Source organism: Rattus norvegicus, chromosome 2 (genome assembly GCF_036323735.1).
Source record: "Rattus norvegicus strain BN/NHsdMcwi chromosome 2, GRCr8, whole genome shotgun sequence".
In the NCBI taxonomy this organism is placed as follows: Eukaryota; Metazoa; Chordata; class Mammalia; order Rodentia; family Muridae; genus Rattus; species Rattus norvegicus.
In genome coordinates, this window is record NC_086020.1 from 565946 (window position 1) to 591877 (window position 25932).

Here is a 25932-nt window from a genome sequence, read left to right on the forward strand (position 1 = left end):
AGATGAGTTTAAAAGATGTACAAATTTTCTTCACTGTTTAAGAGATCATCGTAAGAGATCATGGAAGAGAATGTAATATATTCATTATACATTATATTATATTATATTATATTATATATACATTATATTATATTCATTGTATTATCAGTTTGAGCTAATTCCTCCCTGTTAAATTATAAGCATTTCTAAATTCCTCAGAAAAACAACCTCAGAATAACTACTTTTAGTCCCCCAAAGTCCAGGGAATTGGGGCAAAAACTCTTCAATGGTTTCTTCAAGCTGTACATAATTATTTTTATATTTATTACTAAACCAAAATTATGATCTTTTACATTGGCACAGAATTTATTTGATACAAATTTAGATTTTTAAGATTTTCTTTAATATAAATTTCTCATTGATTTAAAATTAATATTGTTACTCTGATATACATGTATTTTGCCTATACAACACATTTCAGCATAGATGGCTTATACCCAGTCCTTTTCTGCTATTAAAAAAATGAAGCTGAGATGATTAAGCACGTGAGTTTAAGGCCAAATAGCAAATTCATGTCTCTAAGTTTATTGTTAGAATGCTTTCAAGATAATTTATTAAGATAATTAATCGACAACAGTCCAGACTACTTATATAGTTAGATGGTTTCTTAAAAACACCAGAAGACCACAAAATATGACGTTTAATGTTCTTTAACTTTTATTGAGACATGTCCACTCCCACCAGCTCCCCTTTGGTATATTCAAAGAAGAAATTGAAAATCTCCACCTCCACGTGAGGTGATTTATTGTCGCAGACAGGCACTATGCAAAAATTGCTCCAATTCTTCTACAGACTAATTACTGTCCAGAAAAGGAAACATTGCAGAATAAGTTGGCTGAAAATTTCTGCCAAGCCAGAATGATTAGCCCTTCAAAATTCAGTGTTTCAAAAGTCTGTCTGATGATCCTAGGCCAGAAGGCTGAAGACTTGCTCTCACTTGTTGCTCACAGGGGACTGTGCAAATAGAAAATTGTCTCTATAACCTGTCTCAGTTCTAGAAGCCATGCTAGGCTTCCTATATTTACAGATATATGGGTCATTCTCAGATTACTGGCGGGGTTGAAAACTTAGTATAATCTTATAACCCACTCAGACTATTTAACTTTGAGAATACATATTTAATTAGCTAGTTATCAGATAATACATAAGCTAGCCAGGATATAACAGATTTTAAGCCTTTTAAAAGCTAAAATATATAACTAAATGTTCTGTTTAACTGATAAAAGTTGGGCTGGGTGTTAGGTACATCTTATACTTTTAAATTACAGAATGATAATAGTTGTGCTCAACTTATATTTGAGAAAAAATTTTCCATTTTTTTTTAATCAAAAGGGTAAAAGAGTAGATTGATGTCATTATTAAGGTGAAGGGAGGTACAGGATAGAACCAGGCCTGTCATTGGATAAGAAGGAAGGATGGGTGGGAGAAAAGTTTTAGAGAAGCAGAGGAAGCCAGAGTGAGAATGTGAGAGCACAGAGAACATGGCAGTAGATGTTTAGATGCCTGTCTGTACATATTACAGGATGTTATGACTATTCTCAAGGGATGGGTGTGTACAGGATTTTGTGCCATCTAGATTGGCAAATTATATATTATCAATTGCATCAGAAAATATTGTTTGATGTGTTCTTTCATAAGGCAACTTAATTGAGTTTAAGAGAGTGTATGGTGGCCAGATGCATGGGCCTACCAAAGAATTGGGGTGTGTTTACCTGGCTTGGTGGAAACCCAACCAAGAGGGCTGTGGATGAGGGAGGAGCAGCCTGACAGGGTGCCGTGTTGGGAAGAATAGTGTGTCAGAAAGTAGATGGGGCAGCATGGAGCCACTGAGATAAATTATTGCTATTTCCAATGGCACCAGAAATATTAAGGGAGTGAGACAGCTAGGGTATAACTGGGAACCAGTTCTGTCAGGTTTTTTGTTTTGTTTTGTTGTTTTTATTTTTACTGCAGCACATATATTGTGTGTCGAGTGTCCTGAAGGGAAAACATGCTTAAGCCCTTGGGTATGAAGTGATTTATTGCATCATGGCCACATATAACCATGATGGGATACTAAAGACAAAGATAGGAGAGTGAGGATTTTTAATTTCCAAGAAATTATAGGATTTTGGTGATCCTTAATCATATGATTTTCTTGGGTAAGATATATACCTTGTGATCTAGACTAATAGATGAATCACAGAAAGAAAAAAGGTAGAAGCAGAGTTATCATTAAAGGTTTTTGGGGCCTGGGAATCAGATGCAAGGGACAGAGAGACTACAAGGCCACAGAATATGTTGCTTATCAATTATATTCAGTGGTTACAAAGGGGATGGCAGGTTTGAGGAAAGCAGCCAGTTAGACAGGACTGTGAACTAACACTTCCCTGCTTATGAAAGAAAATTCAAAAGTCACATCCAGCTGGAAAGTCTTATGAATACTATGAAGTTCCTATTAATGTGGGGAGCCAGGACTACCCTAGGCTGTGTGAAAGACCTGGACAAAAGAATAACTGGAACACTAGTTCTATTCCCTTACCCAGGATCAAACTTGTCAAGGCCTGTCTGATGCTGAAGCCAATGTCTTAAAGGAGTCAAGGTTGAGGGAAGAGATTCTTCCCTTAGGTTGTGGTTATCAGTTCTTAGGCAGCTGTAACTGTGGTATCCATGTTCTTTTCGTCAGCATTGTCTGACTTAATCATTTGCTGACTTAGTTGTTCCCCATGTACAACCACCTATACCCCCAGGACTGCAAATTATAAATATGATTCTACAATTTCTAATAAAGAGCAAATAAATTTCAAGCAATCATCACAAAAATGTTTACTAACAGCAATCACATTTTAAATCAGACAAACTAAAAATAAATTGAACACCATGTGCTCCAGCTGTATATCCTCTGGACATAACCCCAAGACACCAAATTACTACAGAGGTACTTGTACAGTTTCACCCATTGTTGCTTAGTACCCAGCAGGGAGGAAATGCAATTCATATGAATCCTAATGGGGTGACTGCTCTGCTTTTCCTTTCAGTTATTTTGCTATACTGCCACTATGCCATCCTCATCGTGCAATCCTAGATAACACAGTGATCTATGACTCCAAGATATAATGTTTGACTATGTAATTGCAAATATTGGAAGAGAAATGAAGTCTTAAACAGTGCTATATATTTATTTAAATGTCCCTGTTTGTTTTATTCCAGAGACTGTGCTACAAAAGGTCCATACACACTTCTCCAACAATGACTTCTTGAAATTCCTAGGCAAATGTATGGGACTAGGAAATATCATCCTGAGTGAATTTACCCAGTTCGTAGATACTAGTCCAAAGCTTGGAATACCCAAGATACAATTCATAGACCATATGATGCTCAAGAAGGAGGAAGAACAAGATGTGTACACTTCAGTCCTTCCTAGAAGGGGGAACAAAATACTCAAGAGGGAGGGGAATATAGGGACACAGTGGAGCAGAGACTTAAGGAAAGGCCATCTAGATACTGCCCCATCTGGTGATCTATCACATATGCAGCCACCAAACCTAGTCAGTATTGCTGATGCCAAGAAGTCCTTACTGATGGGAGCTTGATGTGGATGTCTCCTGAGAGACTCTGCCAGAACCTCACTGATATAGATAAGCATGCTTGAAGCTAACCATCGGACTCCATGAGGACTCCAAAAAAGGAGTGAAGGAAGAGCTGAAACGGTTTGCAAACAAATAGGAAGAACAAAAATATCAACCAACTAGACTTACCAGTGCTCCTAGGGATTAAACTACTAACCAAATAGTACTCATGCAAAAGCCTAATGCTTCAGTTGCATGTGGAGCAGAGGATGGCATTGTCTGGCATCAATAGGAAGACAAGCCCTTGGTCCTGTGAATGTTCCTTTCTCCAGTGCAGGGGAATGGTATGCTATTGAGGTGCGAATGGGTGGATGGGAGGAAAAGCATCCTCATGGAAACAGGGGGTGGGGTGTGGGAGAGTGGGTAACTGGGCAAGGGAATAACATTTGCAATGTAAATATATAAAATATCAAGTTAAAAAATGTTACCACTGCTCTTAATAACCCTATATAAGTTTTTAAAATCCATTTGTCAAAATTCTTACTAAGTCTGTTTTGTGTTCACACATGGACTATGATGGATTAACACCATATCTGGGAATATCTTCTCAATATTAGACATAACATCTGAATATGTGATTATTTATATCCATTTTTTGTTCAAGAAGAATCCGATGCCAAAGAAAATTTCCTCTTTTTGATTAGCATGAAAATTATATTCAAAATAAGCTAATAAAATAAAGGATACCTGAGTGTATACACATTCATATACATATTCATATATATGAATATGTGTGTATATATGTATACATGATGTAGGCCTCCTTCACAGGGCATCTAGGCCTTAAAGGTTCCCTCAGGCCTACACATTGCATCTAGGCCTTCATGTTTTCCCTAGACCTTTAACAGACAGCAGCTTTGCCCTCTGAGCAACCAGTCTACAGAGGAATTCATAGAGAAACCCTGTCTGAAAAACTAGGGGAGTGAGACAAACAGATTAACAGATCTCTCTCTCTCTCTCTCTCTCTCTCTCTCTCTCTCTCTCTCTCTCTGTGTGTGTGTGTGTGTGTGTGTGTGTGTGTGTGTGTGTGTGTGTGTGTGTTCAACTGAGGAGGCACTGGCAAATAAATGTTTGCCCCTCCTCTGTAAGCCAGGCTACCCCAATACTGCCTTTCCTTTTCCTTAGTTTGTTTGGTTTATTCCAAGTTAATTGTATCTGTTTCTTTAATTTCCTCTTCATTTCTTTAGTTGAGTCAGGGGTCTTTGCACATAAGCCCTGGAAATCAGTACTTGGATCAGGTCTGCAGCCTGCTCACAGGGTTCTACCGACCTCCACCTCTCAAGTGGTACAATAAAAGACATGCAGCACGCACCTGGCTTCTTTTCACTGTACATTTACTTTAGTTCCAATGTTCATTCAGGTCTGAGAGAGGAGGGAGGGAAGGAGGGAAGAGAGACAGAGAATGACAGAAAAACAGTGACAGAAAGGGAGAATTATAGGTTATTGTTCCATCGCTTCAATCACTGTCTGTTATACGCCATCTTGGCAACCATGCCCTGACACCCTACCTTGTGTAAGATCAAGCATAATGACGGCAACCATATAGTTCCTGCGTAGTCGCACTGAACACCCTAGTCATCACTACCTGTGGAGAATTGTAAGGGGGATCCTCTGATCTAGAGGGTAGTACCCTTGAATGAAATGAGAAGCACAACAAGCATTATTTGTTTTGAAATATAAAACGTGGAAAGAACTACATGTGTGGATTTACAGACAGAAAGACAGAGAGACAGAGGGACAGAGGGACAGACAGAGAGACAGAGAGACAGGACGGACAGGACAGAACAGGACAGGACAGGAGAAAAAAACAAGAACAGAGCACTGGAGAGATGGCTCAGCGGCTAAGAGCACCCGACTACTCTTCCAGAGGTCCTGAGTTCAATTCCCAGCAACCACATGGTGGCTCACAACCATCTGTAAAGAGATCCGATCCCCTCTTCTGGTGTATCTGAAGACAGCTACAGTGTACTTATATATAATAAATGAATAAATCTTAAAAAAAAAACAAGAACAGAAACAAAAACTCAAAATGGAAGTCCGGGTCCAAATAGTCTCTGTCTGCACTGTCGCTCTAGTGTTGGTGGTTCAGCTTATAAATGCTTATACATGGGTGGGTGCGGGAAATGCTGCTGGGTGTTCGGTTCAGGTCCAAGATTATTGCGGGTAACTAGACATTGCATCTAGATAAGCCTTCCTATCTTCCTCTCCAGTGCTGACACCAAAGTGAGATCAAAGTCATGCATCACCATGGGTGCCTTCCTTTTCATTTTTTTCTTTCATCCTAGGAAGTGTGTTGTGTGTGTGTGTGTCTGTGTGTCTGTGTGTGTGTGTGTGTGTGTGTGTGTGTGTGTGTGTGTGTAGAGAGAGAGAGAGAGAGAGAGAGGGAGAAGGAGAGGGAGAGGGAGGAAGGGAGGGAGAGAGAGAGAGAGAGAGAGAGAGAGCGCTTTAATTTCAGCACTCAAGACTTTTTTCTTCCTATCCCTATCCCAAGCCCCCCAAACCAGGAGTAAAGCCACCAGCACCAGAGACAGAGGAAGATGAAATCTCTAGTATGAAAAACTAGAGGGAGATAAACAGATCTCTCTCTCTCCCTCTCTCCCTCTCCTCTCTCTCTCTCTCTCTCTCTCTCTCTCTCTCTCTCTCCCTCATAATTTGTTAAAGTGTTCCCTTTGTGCTGTGTGGATTCTACTTTATTAAGCAAGTTTCACATCGTACTAGCTCCAAAGAGGAGTCAACAGTCTCTTGGCATGCAGGGAGTTGTTGCCTGCTTTAAACATTTTTTGGTGTTTTTGTTTGTTTGTTTGTTTGTTTGTTTCAAAACCCAGGGCCTGCCTTCGTTGAACAAATCCAAACCCAGTTCTCCAAGGAGAAAATGGAGTCAAGTCCGAAGTCACTGGCATTTAAGTCATCTGCCGTTGACAGTCATAGGAGATGGGAATATCGTGCTTTCTCCAATGGAGATTCACCTGGGTATGCATCAACCACATATAAGGACAGGCCTGGGGTACAACGGGGTGGTGGATGGGGAGGAAGGATCTGGAAAGAGGTTGCGATGGAAAACTATGATCAGAATGTTGCACAGAAAACAAAATTTGTACCTTATAAAACAAAAACAACAACAACAACAACAACAAAAAAAAGCTCCCAATATCTATCCAAAAAGGAAAGGAAAAAAAACCGACAGCAGAAATTTACTAACTGCAAATGTTCCATCTCCCTGTATGCAACCACTCCACCCCCAGATAGGTAGATGATAGTTTGCACTTCTGTCCCAGTTGGGCTATTGAGGTTAATAAAAGGCGAACCACCTCTGTGGTCATGTGATACACACACGAAATAAAATAAAAGGAGTGGATAGACGTGCCTGGCATTTTAAGATGCTCAGTTTCTTTGTAAGCTTCATTTTGTTTCATTCTTTTAAAGGTTTATTTATTTATTTTCATTTATATGAGTATACTAAAGCCCTTTTCATATACACATGGCAGTAGAGTACACAGGATATCCCTTTGCAGAGGGTTGTGAGCCACTATATGGTTTTTGTGGCATGGAACTCAGGACCTCTGGAAGAGCAGAGCAGTGAGTGCTCTTAACGTCGGAGCCATCTCTCCAGCCCTTCACAAGCTTTATTTAACTAAACATTAAACATGAATCAGAAACGCCAAATCCTGTAAATATGGTCCAGATTCTGCCTTACTTAGAAATCCAGAGCTGGCAGGGCGAGGCTGGGAGTGAGCAAAGGGAGTCTTCCTCTTTCCCTGAGGGTGTGCTATCAATTCCATTACCATTTCCAAACAGCTGGGTGTGAGTCTAACTAAGGTTTTCTTCAGTCATTTGCCATGAGCCAGAGCACTGAAAGGACAGCGAGGGATCAGACATTCACACTGAAATCATCACTCACTGATTTCAGGCAGAAAACTTGCCCCCCCCCCCCAAGGAGGCACCGCCTGGCTCAGCGCTGAAGCAAAGCATGCTAGGGCAGCAGCAGTATTTCCCTGACAGTCCTTCAGGGACATGCATATTCTCCAGCCCCACCCCACCCCCTCTCAGCTAGCTCCTGTCCACCCCTACCCCTTCCCCCACATACAGGGAGGAGGCCTTGTGTGTGTGGAGGGGGGAGATGGAAGTATCTCTTGAGAGAGGGTTCGGGTCTCCCAAACAAATAAATAACTAGAATCTTCATTTATTTACTTTATTTCATCGAGCATACCGTGGCAGAGGGAAAAGGAACAGGGAAACTAGGCCAACTGGTAGAGCTCCTTTCATTTTGTTTCAAAAAGGAAAAGCCAAAAAAACAACATTCCCTGGTTTTCGTGAAAGAAACATAATGGGAAAAGTTGAAACATTGGCTCAACACTTAATACTTTGGCTTTTAATAAAAGGGCCAACAGATCTACCTCCTATTTGGTAAAACAGAGAATAAAAAAAAACCACAAAAACGTTCTGTCAGCCAACTTCCCTTTAAACGTCTGTTAAACAGGAAGACTGTTTTTTTAAACAGCATTTTAAATACTTAAATATATATTCGTGTGTGTGTGTGTGTGTGTGTGTATGTGCGTGTGTGTGTCTGTCTGTCTGTCAGTGTCTTCTGTATGGAGAGGATGTGCTGTAACACTCGGGACGGGGTGGTCTGGGGCCCACGGGTGATGCCACGTCGCACCGCACCCCCAGTCACCTTCCATGTAGGGCCTTCACAGAGGTCCCATAGCTGGTTTCAGCGCACCACCACCAAGGAAGGGCGCCTGGCTGAGGCCAGTTGCTGAACAAGGGGGGGGGGGTGTCACCCACCAACCCCACCCCCGGCCGCACCTGCGCCCCCGCGCCCGCCGCCTGAGCGCCCGCCTACCACCCTGTTGGGAGGAACGGGGACAGCTACAGCGGGACGCATGGAGGGGGGAGAAAAACGCGGGGGTGGAGGGGTCGGGAGGAACAGGGAGTGGGAAAGATCCTTCAGGATCACCCAAACTGGGTTGAATCCTCTGGGCTGACTGCGCTGACCACACCCGTTTACCTCTTAACGGTTTCACGCCCTCTTGAACTCTCTCTTCAAAGTTCTTTTCAACTTTTCCTTACTGTACTTGTTGGCTATCTGTCTCGTGCCGGTATTTAGCCTTAAATGGAGTTTACCACCCGCTTTGGGCTGCATTCCCAAGCAACCCGACTCCAGGAAGATCAGGGCCCGGCGCGCCTGGGCCTGCTACGGGCCTCACACAGTCCAAAGGCTGGGCCTCGATCAGAAGGACTTGGGCCCCCCACGAGTGGCGCCGGGGAGTGGGTCTTCCGTACGCCACATTTCGCGTGCCACAGCACGCGGCAGGGATTCAGCGCTGGGCTCTTCCCTGTTCACTCGCCATTACTGAGGGAATCCTGGTTAGTTTCTTTTCCTCCACTGACTAATATAATTAAATTCAGCGGGTCGCCACGTCTGATGTGAGGACGCGGTCGAGAGGGGAAGGAGGAAAGGAGGGCGCGCGCGGCCGCGGGCAGAAGGACGGAGAAGAGAGAGAGAGGATGCCAGGGTCCCAGGCCGGGGCCTGCCACCTCTCTACCCCGGCCAGCTCCCACATCCCGGGGACAAGTCGTGTCAGCACATGGACGCCTCAGCGTCAAGCCTGCTGGCACCAGAGCGGACGGCCCCCACAAGAGGGAGGGGGGAGGAGAGGTACCTGAGACCAGCCCCGGCGGGTGCGGTAGCCCCCCACCCCCAGTCCGACCCTCGCAGGTTGCTCTCTCTGCAAGCACAGGCGGGTGCTTGGCGGCGGCGGCAGATGCACCGACCCAGTGGGCGGGACTCGCCTCCCACCAGACAGGAGGCGCGATGACCAATCCGGGCGACAAGGTCCCTCTCGCGCCCAGGTACCCGACCGGCCCCCGCTGATGTGTCCCCACCGTGGGGAGAGCGGGAGACGACGGGAGCGGGAGCGCCGGAGCGATTAGGCATGAGCCACGAGAAGGGTGGCCGGCGCGCGGCGCCGGTGGACGGGGAGATCTAGGCCCATGCAGAACCACCGGACATGGACGACCGCCGGACGCCGCCCAGTCTGAACTTCGGGAGACGGAGGGTCAAGGGGAGAGACCCTGCGAGCAGAGCACCAGCCACGCGGCGACCTCCCCCCCCAGGCGACGAAACCGCAGGGGGCGTGGCAGCGATTGATCCTCAACCGACTCTCAGACAGGTGTAGCCCCGGGAGGAATCCGGGGCCTCAAGTGCGTTCATAGTGTCCATGATCAATGTGTCCTGCAATTCACATTAATTCTTGCAGCTAGCTGCGTTCTTCATCGACGCACGAGCCAAAGTGATCCACCGCTATCTAGGGTGTGAGCGGACTCCTATGGGTGCTAACAACAGCACCAGCTCCCCCGCCCGCCCCTGCTGAACCGGAAGAGAGGGGCCAATGGCGAGGCGGCTCCACCTCAGGCCGGCCAGCAGGAAACTAAAGGATACATGTGAAAAGAAAAAAAACGACAGGGTCGGGAACGGAAAGGAGGGACACATGGGACATGGGATGCAGCGAACCCAGCACCCGGCAGCGGCCAGCAAATGGGCGGGCAAGTCGGGCACTCAGGCCGGGACCCCACGGGCGCCCAGAGGGGGCCCGCGACACGGCCCCCGACCGCCGCCTCTGGAAGAGCCGGCGGCCAGAGGGGGCCCGCTGAGTCTCAGGGAGCACCAGGTGGAGGGAGGAAACGGAAAGCCCTCCTGTGGACGACCAAGGGCGGTAGGGCGACCCCCCTGGGGGTCTTTAAACTTCTGAGCCAGAACAGGACAGCTAGGTACCTGTTCAGGAGCGGGGCAGACACGCGAGGCCCAGAAGGCGGGGCGGGCTACGAGAGCCCACCCGTGGCCCAGGCACCCCCTGCACGGGACAGAGACACCCTGGCACCTTCAGAGCGGGAGAGCTGTGGCGGAGGGGCGGCAGGTGCTGTGAGGAGAGGGAGCGGGTCCCGGCCACCGCGTACACCCCCCCCCCCCCGTGCACACTAGATGAGATCACGGAGCCGGTCCAGAAAGAGGCAGAATGACCTCGGTACGCCGAGGGCCTTGGCTGGCCAGCGGGCAAGGGAGGTGCCAGCAGCAGAGGCAGCAGTGCTGGGGGCAGAGGCGGGCGCGTGGAGGCAAGGACTTAGGCAGAAGAACAAGGGAGAGAGAGAGAATGGAGGAGGTCCCTCGACGGACCAGACCTGACACCCTCCCTGCACCACTCCTTAAGGACCCCTGCCTTTCCCAAAATGCTCACTTGGCCAGCGGAGGCGGCACATGCCACGAATGCGACCAGGGGACCCATTCCCGGTGAGAGGAGGGACTCACACAGGCCGGAGAAAGGACCAGACACCCCCTCGGCCTTCTCAGTGAATGATCCTTCCACTGGTTCATCTACAGAAACCTTGTTATGATTTTTACTTCCTCTAGATAGTCAAGTTGGACCTTCTTCTCGGCCCTCTGACAGGGCCATGGGCTGATCAGGCCTCACTAAACCATCCAATTGGTAGTAGCGAAGGGTGGTGTGTACAAAGGGCAGGGACTTAATCAGCGCAAGCTTATGACCGGCACTTACTGGGAATTCCTCGTTCATGGAGAATAATTGCAATCCCCGATGTCCATCACGAATGAGGTTCAATGGGTTACCCGCGCCTGCCTTTGTAGGGTAGGCACATGCTGAGCCAGTCAGTGTGATGCTAATGCAGCCCCGGACATCTAAGGGCATCACAGACCTGTTATTGCTCAATCTCCGGTGGCTGAATGACACTTGTCCCTCTAAGAAGATGGGGGACGCGACCGCTCAGGGGGTCGTGTAACTAGTTAGCATGCCAGAGTCTAGTTCGTTATCAGAATTAACCAGACATATCGCTCCACCATGTAAGAACAGCCATGCACCACCACCCACGGAATCGAGAAAGAGCTATCAATCTGTCAATCCTGTCTGTGTCCGGGCCTGGTGAGGTTTCCCCGTGTTGAGTGAAATTAAGCTGCAGGCTCCACACCTGGTGGTGCCCTTCCATCAATTCCGTTAAGTTTCAGCTTTGCAACCATACTCCCCCGGAACCCAAAGACTTTGGTTTCCCAGAAGCTGCTTGACTATCATGGGAATAACTCCACTGCATCACCAGTTGGCATCTGTTTAGTTATGTACCCCCATTTGTTTTTCTTTTTCTTTCTCCATTTCTCTTTCTTTTTCTTTCATTGGGGGAGGGGATTTTTTAATTCACATTTTAAATATGATTTTCCTGATTTGCCCTCTAGAAACCGGCTATTATTTCCCCACATGCCTCCTGTTCTGAGGGCAGTTCCTCACTCACCCACTCACTCCTTCCAACCTACCCATTCTGACAGTTCCCTACACTGGGGCATCAAGCCTTGACAGGACCAAGGGCATTTGCTCCCTTTTGGTGCCTGAAAAGGATATCCTCTGCTTCATATGCAGATGGAGCCATAGGCTCATCCTTGTGTATTCTTGGGATGGTTGTTTAGTCCATGGAAGATCGAGGGCAGGGGTTTGGTTAGTTGATGTTGTTCTTCTTATGGGGTGGCAAACCCCTTCAACTACTTCAACTACTTTCTGTAACTCCACTTTTTGGAACCTTGTTCTCAGCTCAGTGGTTGACTGCAAGCATTCTCCCTTCTTCCCTCCCTCTCTTCGTCCCTCCCTCCCCACACTGCTCTATGTTTGCATGTTTGTGTATTTGTGTGTCTCTGTATATGTGTATGTGTCTGTCTGTCTCTGTCTCTGTCTGTATGTCTTTCTAAGTGAATGTCACTTTTCTTTTCTTAGATAAAGTGATGAGATAAGAGTCTTACCCAAGCTATGCAAATACGTCCTTTAGGCTGAGGCCAGAGTATTTTTTCCCTCTGTTCTACTATTTATAGACCTAATACTAGGAGCTTCTAGCCTCCATGTAATCCAACCTTCCAAGATGACTGATTCAATATGGTTTCTCTTGGCATCTTCATGAGTTGTTCTACTTGGACTCACATTAACCTGGACAATGTGTTACAATCTTCTGGATCCTTCTAATTCTCCAGCTTTTTCTGTTCTCCCCAGTGAATAGTTTGTTCTCTCAGAACCTGAATCTGTAAAATCATGTCCAGAAAACTTCCGTAAACACATGCCACACAGCACAACTTCTCTTTCTTGCTCTACTTCTCTCTGTCTTTCTTTTGTCTATTTTTGTCTCTCTTTCTCTACTCCTATGTATTCTCTTATTCCTAAGCTGTTCTCATGTGAATTGGGCATATTTTATCTGTGATGTATTCTGTCACTTTTTTCTTTGAATTACTACTTTATCTGGCCCTCAATTATATGACACTTTCAAACATGACTACTTCCTTATACAAACTAACCTTACAATGTACAATCATTTTGCTAATATTTATCTACCTAGTTCTTACCTGGACCTATTGGTTGTAAAGAATTAACCTTTCAGGATGCCTATATTTATGGCAGAATCTTTCTGACCTTTCATATATGATGTCCTGTGTCTCAAAGTTGAGGGTATTAGAATAATATTATTCTACACATTTTCTAGAAGGTTGAAAGATTCAACTTAAGTCTTATTTTATGATCCAATTAACAGCCATCAGTCCAAAACACAAAGTCACTAAAACAAATCCTAGTTGGATCAGGTAGGGTGGGAAGATATCTCAGTGATTAAGCAGGCAGGAAATGTTAGAGAGACGTGGAAGAAGATTATTAATTGCTCAGCCTGTGTTTTTATAAAAGCTAGAACAATAAACCCAGGAGTGGGACAACCTACAGTGAGCTGGGCCCTCCAACAAAATTATTGATCAAGAAAGTGCCCACAGGCTTTTTCATTGGACAATCTTATGAAGAATTTTTTCTCAGTTAAGATTTCTTCTTCCAACTTAGCTCTAGTTTTATATCGCATTGATAAAAAAAACCTTCCTATATAGTTTGTAGGTGAGAGTTTGTGGATGTATATCTCTAAGCTTGTGTATTGAAGTGATATCATTAAAACTTTTACAAAAGAATGGCTAATAATAACCTGTGTGTGTGTGTGTGTGTGTGTGTGTTTTTCTTTAACTTCGCAGGCCTTCGCTCAATTCTCGGTACCATCTCGGTGTGGGCATGGGGCACCAACAGTGTATATCAGTGAAATTATGTGTGTATATGTGTTTCTGCATGCCCACAGATATTATATGTATCATGATAGGGTATTAAAGAGGACAATGACTTAATCTAAAGAAATGATTTAGATTATAGCACACACCAGCAAGAAAACATTCCTTTTTTGGCATGGTGTAGCAATTGGGCTTGCAACAATAAATTATGAAATTTACTAGGAAGAGTGAAATAGCTCAGTAGGTAAAGATATTTGTTGCCAAGGCTGTTAACCTTGGTTTGGTCCTTGGGACATACGCAATGGAAGGAGGAAATGGATGCCATAAATTGGACTCCATCATCCACATGCGTGCAATCACATGCAGAAACAAGCAAATATTCAACTAAAAGAATCAGAAAATTAGAATTCTATAAATATAGGACTTAAAATATAGGCATAAATTAAAGTAAGGAAATAGGTTGACATGAGATATGGTAAGAATTCTGTAAAGCTGATACATACCCAGACTTAGAGAAAGTATCCCTATACATATGTGTATTCCATTTCTCCCATTTCTGGAGCAAGAAAAAAATTCTTACATGGAATTTCTGCTTAGTAGTACAGAGCAACAGAACATAATATTGAGAATTAAAAAAGAATACATATATAGTTCATATGAAGGCAACTTGGTCTTGCAGAGATAAGCTACACAACTCCTGGATACTATAAGTTCAGATTCATGAACATGTATTACTCAGATTGGTGAATCAAAAAACTTAAACATGGGGCATGTAGATTCCAGAGACTTTTCCACAGTGGAATTGTGTAACTAGGGTGACCAGACAACAGCACTTGCATTTGTATCACTTAGATTTATAGGGACCTTTCCTTGCATGGTGGAGGAATAGGCACCTACACTGAAATGTACTATATGTAACTAGAGAAATAAAACAAAATGTTCTCCTTTATAACCAAATCAGGAATACTACTAGGAGATTCCAGGTTTCTTAGTCACATCGTGAAATAGAATCAAGTGACCTTGTTCCAATATAATATTCTTCATTCTTTCTGAGATATGAGGTAGAGGATGAAAGAAAATACCCCAAAACCTGGGTTTAGGGTAATATATTAGTTAAAAATGTCAAGTGTATGAGTCCAAGGGGAGCTGACATCCATCAGGAGTCATGGAATACTTCCACTGGACTCTCCACAGTGGTTGCCTGTGCAGGATTTAGTTCCTGAATCAGCACTCATTTTTCAAATTTATAAGACATCAAAATGTAGACAAAAGGGATCATCCCCACAAGTTTTCTATTGTTTTACTTGGAAAGGATAAATTTAAAAGAGTAAAACAATATTATTATACTCAAGGAAAAAGCTTGTGTCAAAGAAACAAAACAACAATTAAAGGCAAAAGTCTATGTTTTCCAATAGAGTGACTATAAGGATTGGAAGTACACTTTAAGCAGAAATTGTTGTTATCTTCTTCAAATTTATGGAGCATGGATGTTATAAGATGAAGGATAAGATAGAATAACAATGTAGGGTGAGAGGCTAATTGAGAGAGGAGCAGAAATTAAAATCAAAACAGCTCAGAGCATCAACGTAGCCTGTGGTAAAACCAAATCTGCAGCAACACAATTGTAAGCAATACCCATTATGGAAAAGTAAAAGACAATTCAAAAGGCACATTAATGTATATGATGGACACTTGTGTCAACTTGGATTTAGATGCCTCTAAATCTGGAGGGGTTTGTCTCCTATTGAGAAGGCAAAATGTTGTTCCCCTTCAGAAATTTGAAGTAGATTGAATAATTTTACCCTCTTTGTCCTAGTTAAAAAAAAATAAGGCCAGAAAATAATTTAAATTGTAAACATGTGTGTGTGGGGTATGTCTTTATTAAATTATGTGTGAATATTTGCATGCATAGCGTTGCCTGTGGAGGCTAGAAAAGGAAGGGTATTGGGTCCCTGAAACTGAAATTACCAGTGATTATGAGTCATCTTGTTCTTTGAATCTAACATGGGTCTTCTTCAAAAGTAGTACATGTTCTTAACTTCTCCGTTATCTCTCCAGTCTCCTGTAAAAATAAGTTAAAAAAAATGATTTCTGTTGCCTAAAGACAAGGAGGCTGAATGAATATAATGATTCTGAGGTTATTTTTAAAGATGAAATTCATTCTGATAGACAATGGGCATAATATATCTAAAACTAAAAAAAGATAAAGTGCAAACAATAAGGAACAGTGTGCTGTATGAGAGATGTTGCAGGGTAAAAAATGACATGAAACTTTCTAAAGAGGCTTGAATCTGCTTATAAGTTCGCAGTATTTTGTGTGTACATGTTTGTGTGGGTGTACATGTGTCTGCAGGTGCATGTCCACAGGTGTGAATAAGGAGGTCAAAGGTCAATACTGGGTATCATTCTCAGTCACTCTCTACTGTATTGATTTTGTGACATGGTCTCAAGTTGACCATGGAATTACCAATTTAGCTAGACTGGGGCTCTGTCAAGCCACAGGGTTTCTTTCTTTTCCATTGCACAGGCATCAGGATGATTAGCTTGGAACACAGTCCCATGACTTTTTACATGTTCTCTGGAGACCGCACTCAGATCCTCATGCATGTATTAGAAATAATTTAATAGAGGTGCTACCTCTTTCTGGCAGTGGCCATGTAGCTGCTGCAAGGAATAGCATATGAGTGCTTCAGTGACAGGATTCTACTGTGGTAAGTCCATTTAAACCACTTCTCATTGACAAGGTAAATTTGGTGGCCTTTATATTTAGTACCAAGTTGGCATGCCCTACAAGCTCTCCTTTCCTTCATTGTACTGCATATAGTCATTATCAAAATTGTAGCACTTCATCAGTCATGGACAAGGCCATCTGGAGTCACACAGACTAAGTCACTGTGGATGATTCTACATCTTTCTCAAAACTCTCTCAAGGGATAAAATGTTCTTCACCTCTTTTTGTATCTATCAATCCTCCAGATGTTACCATAAATCCTGGGAATTTGAGACTTATAATCATATCTTTAGAGAAGTACCCAGTCACACTGAGCAAGTCTGTGTCAGTTGTGGAGAGAGGTAGGTCCTGCTTACATAACTGTTTTTAAGAAACTCTATCTGATCAGTAGAGACATGGAAAATGCAGAGATTATGTGGGATTGATAGAGACTTGAAACTGGCTCTTAGAATGATTACATCTTACAAAGATCTATATATTAGAAAGATGTCTAGAAGATCTGCTTTGTAAAATGAACTTGTCTGTCTGCAATTAAAAGGGAATTATGATAGGAGATAATAACTAGAGATAGTTTACCAACAAATGTTTAATTCGGCCTCTCACCATGCATGACTATGTAAGCATGTTTGGCACCAGACCAGTATGTCTTCCTGTTTACAGCACAAGCCTGGCCAGACATCTCTTTTGTCTTGCTGAAATTGTGCTTTTTAATGCAAAATAAGTTTAGGTGGTGATTGATCCAAGGAATGGGAGAAGGAGGAAGGGGAACTATTGGGGACTTTGTGTAAAGATAGAGCTTTTGAAATGTGGATATTATGATTTTTTTAATAATGTAAGCAATGATATCACTACTTGGGTAAGCACAATTGTTATTGTATAAATATAAAAGGCTCAAGTTATTTGTGGCCACTTGCCTGAAAATCAAAAGGTGGTCAGTGTCTTCACTTTTGTTAACTCCCCTTCTCCATCTCAGGACCTAAACATTATAGCTAGAACTGGCATTGGCATCTTCTTGGTTCCTAAATTTTAATTTTTTTAAAAATTTTTATTAGATATATTTCTTTACTTACATTTCAAACATTATTCCCCTTCCCAATTTCCTGTATATAAGCCCCCATTACCTCCCATCCCCCTCCCCCACACAGGTATTCCCCCTATACTTCCACTTTATTCCACCCCCCCATATTCCCTTGCACTGGGGGTCTAACCTTGGCAAGACCAGGGGCTTCCCCTTCCCCTGGTGCCCCAACAAGTCTGTTCTCTGCTACATATGCTGTTGGAGCCCTGGATTATTCCATGTATAGTCTTTTGGTACTGGTTTTGAAAGAGCGTACCCCTAAACGGGGAACCACGTCTCTCGCTCCGATCGCGGGGTGGGGTGCCCTCAGGAATCACGAGTAGCCGTCTTGATGTAACAGCAAGAGGTAGCTTTATTAGCGGGATCCCGGGTCGATACGTATCCCACACAGGAGACAGAGGAATCGACCCCGAGCCTCCAGACTCGGGGGTTTATATAGAGGAGGTAAGGGGCATTCACGAGGTTGCACATGATTGGTCAATTCAGATGGTGCACAGTTACTTTCGGCGTGAAATTACATCAGCAAGGAGTACGTGCTCTCCAGCAGCTCGGCAGGCAGGTAGGGTGACTCATCTCACTCAGGGGGATGACACACTTCTGGGGAGTGGAGGAAGGGGGGGGTGGCTACGGATGGTCAATGTCCTTGGGGCTGATAGCTGGTCTGGCAGGTCCTATTTCTAACACCCTCTCAGGCACGTCCGGACCTTGTTTATGACTAACTTCTTGAAATTTTAATTCCTCAGTTTAGGCCCTGGAAGCTCTGTTTGGTTGGCATTGTTGTTTTGATGGGGTTGCATGCTCCTTCAACTCTTTCAATATTTCGTCAATTCCCTCCAAGGGTCTTGTTCTCAGATCAGTGGTTTGCTGCTACTGAAAGATCCCACGCAGAGAGACCCTTACTCAAGTCTTGGGAAATCGCGGACCCCAGACACAGAGAGACCATTTTGGATGTAATAAGCAAAGGCGAGGTTTATTACGGAGACCTATTACAGAGATCTCCGGGCCGACACGTATCCCGCGTAGGCTGGGAAAAAGAGTATTTAAAGGCAGAGGCTGTGAGCACCAGGGAATGGGGGATGTCAAAGGGGAATGCACCACAATTTACAAGATTGTTTTATGGCTCCAGGAGATAAGGGTGACGCCAGAAGGTTTTATGGCCCCCTGGTTCCTGGAACAGTGCTACTAAATCAGGAGAAGGGTAGGGTCTTCAGGTCCTCATTATTTTTAAAAGTTTGTCAAAATTGATGGAACATTTGTATTTGAAACACTTCTGGTTAGCCTTGGGCTGTCCGGTTTCCTGGAATGCTCTCTGCAGGACACAGTGGCTGAAAAGCACAAGTAGGGGATTATCAGGTTAAAGCATGACTCTGAGTAAGCTGGGGGGATGTCTTTGGATGGTTTATGGGTCAGTCCTCCATAGCCTGAGCTGGTTTTTGTATTCCTTTTCTTTATCTTTATGGCCTGCTATTCCTGGCGGCAGGGCTTAGCCCTGAGTTTGTGGCTTTTGGGGCTAACTCTTTTAATTTTATATTTCTAAACCTAGAATTCGTATAATTTTCTTTTCACTACCATTGACTTCTGTATTGGACATGCTCTGGATGTGTCTCTCAGGAGAGATCTATATCCGGTTCCTTTCAAGATGCATTTTATAACTTCATCAATCTTATCTAGTATACATATATATACATATATATATATATATACATATATACATATACATATAATATACCCCCTTTTAAGAAGGAGTGGGAGCATCTGAACTTTGGTCATCCTTCTTCTTGAGCTTCCTGTGGTCTGTGGATTGCATCCTGGGTAATTCGACCTTTTTGGCTAATATTCACTTATCAATGAGTGCATACCAAGTGTGTTTTCCTGTGATTGATAAACCTCACTCAGGATGATATTTTCTAGTTCATTCCATTTGCCTATGAATTTCATTACGTCATTATTTTTGATAGCTGAGTAGTACTCCACTGTGTAGATGTACCATTTTTGGAATCCATTCCTCTGTTGGAGGGCATATGGGTTCATTCCAGCTTCTGGCTATTATAAACAAGGCTGATATGAACATAGTGGAGCATGTGTCTTTGTTGTATGTTGGAGTATCTTTTGCGTATATGCCCAAGAGAGGTATAGCTGGGTTCTCAGATAGTGCAATCTCTAATTCTCTGAGGAAACTCCAGACTGATTTCCAAAGTGGTTGTACCAGTTTGCAATCCCACCAACAATGGAAGAGTGTTCCTCTTTTTCCCCATCCTCCTCAGCATCTGCTGTCAACTGAGTTTTTTATTTTAGCTTTTCTGAATGGTGTGAGTTAGAATTTCAGGGATGTTTTGATTTGCATTACTGTGTCGGTGCTGGCACCAACAGATATCTTCTGTTCTAATGTGGTCTTTATCTGGTTGACTGTTTTAACAACTATCTCTAAGGAAAGATCTCCTTAGTTGGATGTGGGGAGGTGGAGTAAGGGAAGAGGCAGGTGGAAGCTCCTTTGTTTTCTTAATGGAGTCCTGCCCTGGGGGGAGAGGGAGGAGCAGACAGTCTGTTTAGTGTCTCCTTTGAAGCCTTGGGAGTGTTCTGTATCAGCTCTGCCACAGGGCACATCCCCTAGGTGATACAGGACTTAGAAGTTTGAGCACACTTACCCCACACTGCCACAGGGTGGGTGTAGGGCTGTGGAAAGCTGCAAGAACACTGCCAGCAGGGTGGGGGGGTTGGGGGTTGGGAGGGTGAGGGGAAGGGCGGGTGCAGGAACTGAGGAATTTTTTTTTTAATATTGTGTTTTCCTGTGTGTCAGTGAACTGTCACAGGAAAGAGGAGAAACGGTTTGTCCAATGGGAACATTCCCTTGGCCTATCAGCTTTGGGGGATTCCACAGAAGTCCAAAACATTAAGCCTTTCTGCAGATTAAAGAACTAGGTGCCCTATGGCTTTAAGTGTCTGCTGCTTTACCAGGTTAGATAGAGAGTCTGCCAAAACCAATTGCAGGCTGTTTTGCAGGCTGTCTGGATTTAGACAGGGGCTAGAGGGACCTTCAGCCAACCCCAGAGAGTAGCTTTGGCCAGGAGCCTTCAGTTGCCCCTTCAGCTTGACCTAAGCTTGAGATGGTGCTGACTGAAAACTCAGCAGGAAAAGATAGGTTGCTAGTCTCCAGAGTTGGGGGAGGCGACTCACCTTCCTGCACTGCAGTTTTGTTGATCATTGTTCGAGCACTACATTTTAGGGCTCCGGTGCCCGAGTGCTCTTCGCAGTGATCTCTGACCAGGCAGGCTAGTTGTGTGGGTACAGGTAAAGGGAGAAAGATCTCAGGCAGGGAGGAGGAACATTTTTTTGCCACCTCAAGTGCCTGTCCTTCTCCTTACCCCCACTGCCTGCCACTTTGGGCTAAACCAGCAGGGGACTGACTAGACAGTGAGGAGTGCAAGGGAGATTCTGGCTGTGATGATTTCCAGAGAGCAGATCTCATCTCCAAGTGGCTCTTATAACAGAAGCTCATAGACAATGGAATAATTCCTGCACGCCTTTCCTTGTGCTTAAATAGTTTAGTGAATGGGTCAGTGTCTGACAGAAGGTACTTCCTATTGGTTTGTCCTGAGAGCTTGGGAAGACCTCCTCATATACTTATTTGTAGGTGTGATCCTGCTTCTACCACTGATCTGTCTTGAGCCTACATGACCTGTGGGGAAGGGGCTTGAAGCATTGCCCTACATGACTGGTCTGTCTCAAACCTCTGTAAAGGGGTCTTTGGGGGGAACTGATATCCTGGGAAATTGGGAAGGTACCAGCAGTCCCCTTTAAGTGTCCTGGGGATTCAAGCTATCTCCAGCAGGAATAAGGGTACCTTTCACTGCCTGCCCCTCTAGTGAATTACATTGATGAATTTCCATATATTGAACCGTCTCTGCATCCTTGGGATGAAATCTACTTCATCATGATGGATTATCATTTTGATGGTTGCTTGGATTTGGTTTGTAAGAATTTTATTGAGTATTTATGCTTTGATATTCATAAGGGAAATTGCTCTGAAGTTCTCTCTCTTTCTTGGTTTTTTTGTGTGGTTTAGGTATAAGCATTGTTGGTATCAAGTGTTGCCTTTAGCTGTAATACCATACATTCCCAGAAGACATTTTGGCTCAAGTCTCACCTCCACCTGGGCATCTTTACCTCACAGTACAAATAAAAGCAGACTCCCTCCATCCTCACTCTCTTTTCTCTTCTTTCTCTGGCCCCTTCCCCTTGTATTTAATAAGGGAATTATTAAATCTCACCACATGGAACCGTGTTTGTATTGGTATGGTGTGCTCTTTCTGGTCGGGTGGAGCCAATATTTAATAGCAACAAGCATAATTATGGTTTCATAGAAGGAATTGGCTAGTGTTCCTTCTTTTTCTATTTTGTGAAATAGTTTGCACCATATTGGTATGACATCTTCTATGAAGGTCTCATAGAATTCTGCACTAAACACATCTGGTCCTGGGCTTTATTTGGTTGGGAGACTGTTAAGAACTGCTTCTATTTCTTTAGTTGTTATGGGACTGTTTAGATGCTTTGTGTGATCCTGACTTAACTTTGGTACCAGGTATCTGTCTAGAAAATTATCCATTCAATACAGATTTTCCTGTATTGTTGAATAAAAGCTTTTGTAGTATGATCTGATTATTTTCTGAATTTCCTCAAATTCTCTTGTTATGTCTTACTTTTCATTTCTGATTTGTTAATTTGGATACCCTGTGCCCTCCGGTTTTCCAGGCTAAGGGTTTATTATTTATCTTGTTGATTTTCTCAAAAAAAACAGCCTCCACTTTTGTGGATTCTTTGTATATTCCTTTTTTGTTTCTACTTGGTTGATTTCAGCCCTGAGTAAATACAATTTCCTGCCTTCTACTCTGCTTGGGTGCATTTGCTTCTTTTAGTTCTAGAGGTTTTAGGTGTTCTGTCAAGGTGCTAATGTATGCTCTCTCTCCAATTTCTTTTTGAGCTGTGATTTTTCCTCTTAGCACTGCTTTCATTGTGTTCCATAAGTTTGGGTACATTGTTCCTTTATTTTCATTAAATCCAAAAAAGTCTTTAATTTATTTCTTTATTTTTTCCATGACCAAGTTATCATTGAGTAGATTGTTATTCAGCTTCCATGTATACGTGAGCTTTCTGTCACTATTGTTATTGAAAACAAGCCTTAGTCCATGTAATGTGATAGGATGCAATTATTTCAATCTTATATCTGTTGAGGTCTGTTTTGTGATCAATTATATGGTCAGTTCTGGAGAAGGTACCATGAGGTTGTAAGAAGGTATATTCTTTTGTTTTGGGATGAAATGTTCTATTAATATCTGTTAAGTCCATTTGGTTCGTAACTTAGGTTAGTTTCTCTATGTCTCTGTTTAATTTCTGTTTCTATGAGCTGTCCATTGATGAGAGTGGGGTGTTGAAATCTCCCACTGTTATTGTGTGACATGCAATATATGCTTTGAGCTTTAGTAAGGTTTCTTTTTTGAATGCAAGTTCCCTTGCATTTGGAGCATAGATATTCAGGACTGAGAGTTCATCTTGTTGGACTTTTCCTTCGATGAATATGAAGTGTCCTTCCTTATCTTTTCTGAAAACTTTTAGTTGAAAGTTGATTTTATTCGATATGAGAATGGCTACTCCAGCTTTTTTCTTTGGACCATTTGCTTGGGAAATTACTTTCCAGCAATTTACTCTGAGGTAATGTCTGTCACTGTCACTTATGCGGGTTTCCTGTTTGCAGCAAATGCTGAGTCCACTTTAAGTATCCACTCTGTTTGTCCATGTCTTTTTATTAGAGAAGTGAGTCCATTGATATTAAGAGATATTAAAGAATAGGATTGTTGTTTCCTGTTATTTTTTGTTGTTAGAGGTGGAATTATATTTGTTTATTTCTCTTGCTTTGGTTTTGTTGCCTTTTCTGTGCTTTTTCTTGGGTTAGTTTTCCTCCTTGTGTTTGAGTTTTCAATCTATTATTCTTTGTAGGACATAAATACCTATCTTAACAAAATACAGCACAACACAGGTAAGGAATAGAAGCCCTTAAGAAAGAAACACAGAAATCTCCTGAAGAACTACAGGAAAGCACAAACTAACAGGTAAAGGAATTGAACAAAGTCATCCAGGAATTAAAAATGGAAATAGAAACAATAAAGAAAGCACAAAGGGTGACAACCCTGGAGATGGAAAAAGAAGGAAGGAGATGAGGTGTCAGAAACACAAGTATTTTCAATCAGATATCAAGAGATAGATGAGAGAATCTCATCGGCAGAAGATAACAGAAAACACTGACACAACCATCAAAGATAATGTAAAACGCAAAAAGCCTCCTAACCCAAAACATTGAGGAAATCCAAGACACAATGAAAAGATCAACCATAAGGATAGTATGTATAGAAGAGAGCTAAGATTTCCAACATAAATGTCCAATAAATATCTTCAACTAAATTTTAGAAGGATACTTCCCTAAAGAAAAGAAAGACATGCCCATAAACATACAAGAAGTTTCCCGAACTCCAAATAGATTGACCAGAAAGGAAATCTGTGCCATCACATAACAGTCAAAATACCAAATGAACAAAAAAAGAAAGAATATTAAAGCAGTAAGGCAAAATATCAAGTAACATATAAAGGCAGACCTATCAGAATTACACCAGACTTCTCACCAGAGACTATAAAAGCCAGAATATCCTTGGCAGATGTCATACAGACCCTAAGAGAACACAAATCCAGGCTACTCTACCCAGCAACACTGTCAATTAACAAAGATGGAGAAACCAATATACTCCATGAGAAAACCAAATATACAAAGAACCTATGAATTTATTATGTGTATCTAACTGTGTGTCAGACAGACATGTATATACACATGTAAATAAGTTACATATTTACTAAATTACTCAAAAACATTTTACAATATTTAAGTAGACATATGTACACACATGCCTACATATATACACATATACAAGTGTGGCTGGTATATACCCACGGGTTAGGTGTCTTTTTTGCACATCTGTCTTTATAAATGTGTGTGGTCTGTGTGTGTGTGTGTGTGTTTGTGTGTGTGTGTGTGTGTGTGTGGCATGTGTGTGATGTGTACATATTTATGTGTGAATGCACACCCTTTTGTGTGGAAACACATGTGAAAGTCAGAGGAAAAGTTCATGTGTAGGTTCTCACACCTTACCTTGTCCTGGGTAGCCTCTATTACTACTACCACTGAGTAGTCAAGGCTACCTTGATCAGAAGCATCCAAGACTTATCTTCTTTTCTCTTTCCACCTTACCATGTGACCTGTGGTATCCACATCAACCATGCCCATGCTTATTACATATGGATTAGTTTTTGATATGGTGGCTGTTTGCGGCAAGGTCTTTTCCTTAATGAATAAAGATTTCAGGGCACCAATCACTGGACATATACTTCCAGGTTAGACTTCCAGGTTGGAGGGAGAAAGAGAGGGTGAGAAAAGGTACCTGTGGATTGTTGGATTGTGGGAGAACTTGGGGTAGGTGATATGATGAACTAGAGCCTCACACTTAGATTTCCAATCAGTCAGGATCAGCCACTGAAGGATTTCATTTACTATGACTTACTAATAAGGAATGTTAGTAGTTGTACTCAGTGACTGAATTACCTGTTGATTCTAAACTAAGTTTGCCTTGTGTTTGCCTTCACACAGCTTCTCAACTGTTTTCCAGAGATAGGTACAGCCCCTCTCCCACCCCCACCCCCCAGCCAGCCAATAAATTTGGATGCTCGAGTCTGGGGTTTGTCATGGTAGTGCCTTTCTAAGGTGACATAGCTAATTGGGTGAAGAGATTTCTGGAGCTACAGGCAAGAAAGTCTGTCAAGATGAGAACAGCCCACCAGGGCCAAATGACCCATTGGTGCCATGTGACCTGCTGGTACATGGGGTAATATGGGATGGTGCCCTCTTCGGTATTTCACGCTGCAGATGTTCAAATAAAGTTTGAACCAAAATGAGTACTTTGGTATTAAAGCCTAAGTTTTAACCAATAACAATATTCCAGCACTGACATTATATTTCATAGCATAAAGCACCCTATGGGATCTGTACGGTTCAGAATGAGTTCTCTGTATTTGACCTTTTCACAAGATTCAACCCAACTCCCAGCTCCTTTGGAGGTCACCAACTATACTATAGGCTGTTCTCCTATGGCACGAAACCTGGGCATAAAATGTAAAATGTTATCAGGTTGATTGAATTCCCATGAATCCATTTCCTTTCACTTTCTTCTTTGTTCAGCCACTGATGGCTTTTGGTTGTCTTTTTAAATAGCCATACACATACCACGTTTTACATAGTCTTTTACAGAGAGGCTCTATGGCTCATTTCTGGACAAACCACACCAGGCCAACAGGGCTCCACGTG

General features: G+C 43.0%; 1 protein-coding gene and 2 pseudogenes across 2 annotated transcripts in view; all 3 read right to left on the reverse strand.

The window, feature by feature from the left end:
* The window catches only part of LOC134485541 (polyubiquitin-B-like), a 583854-nt pseudogene that overhangs the window by 295118 nt on the left and 262804 nt on the right, over positions 1-25932 (reverse strand).
* Positions 1-25932, reverse strand: part of LOC134485540 (uncharacterized) — a 56367-nt gene that overhangs the window by 23658 nt on the left and 6777 nt on the right. For both annotated transcript variants that reach the window (XM_063282654.1, XM_063282653.1), the window contains exon 2: positions 15691-17472. The gene's annotated coding sequence lies outside the window, so the exon portion shown is untranslated. The remainder of the gene's footprint in view (positions 1-15690; positions 17473-25932) is intronic.
* LOC134486021 (5.8S ribosomal RNA) lies at positions 9807-9960 on the reverse strand (annotated as a pseudogene).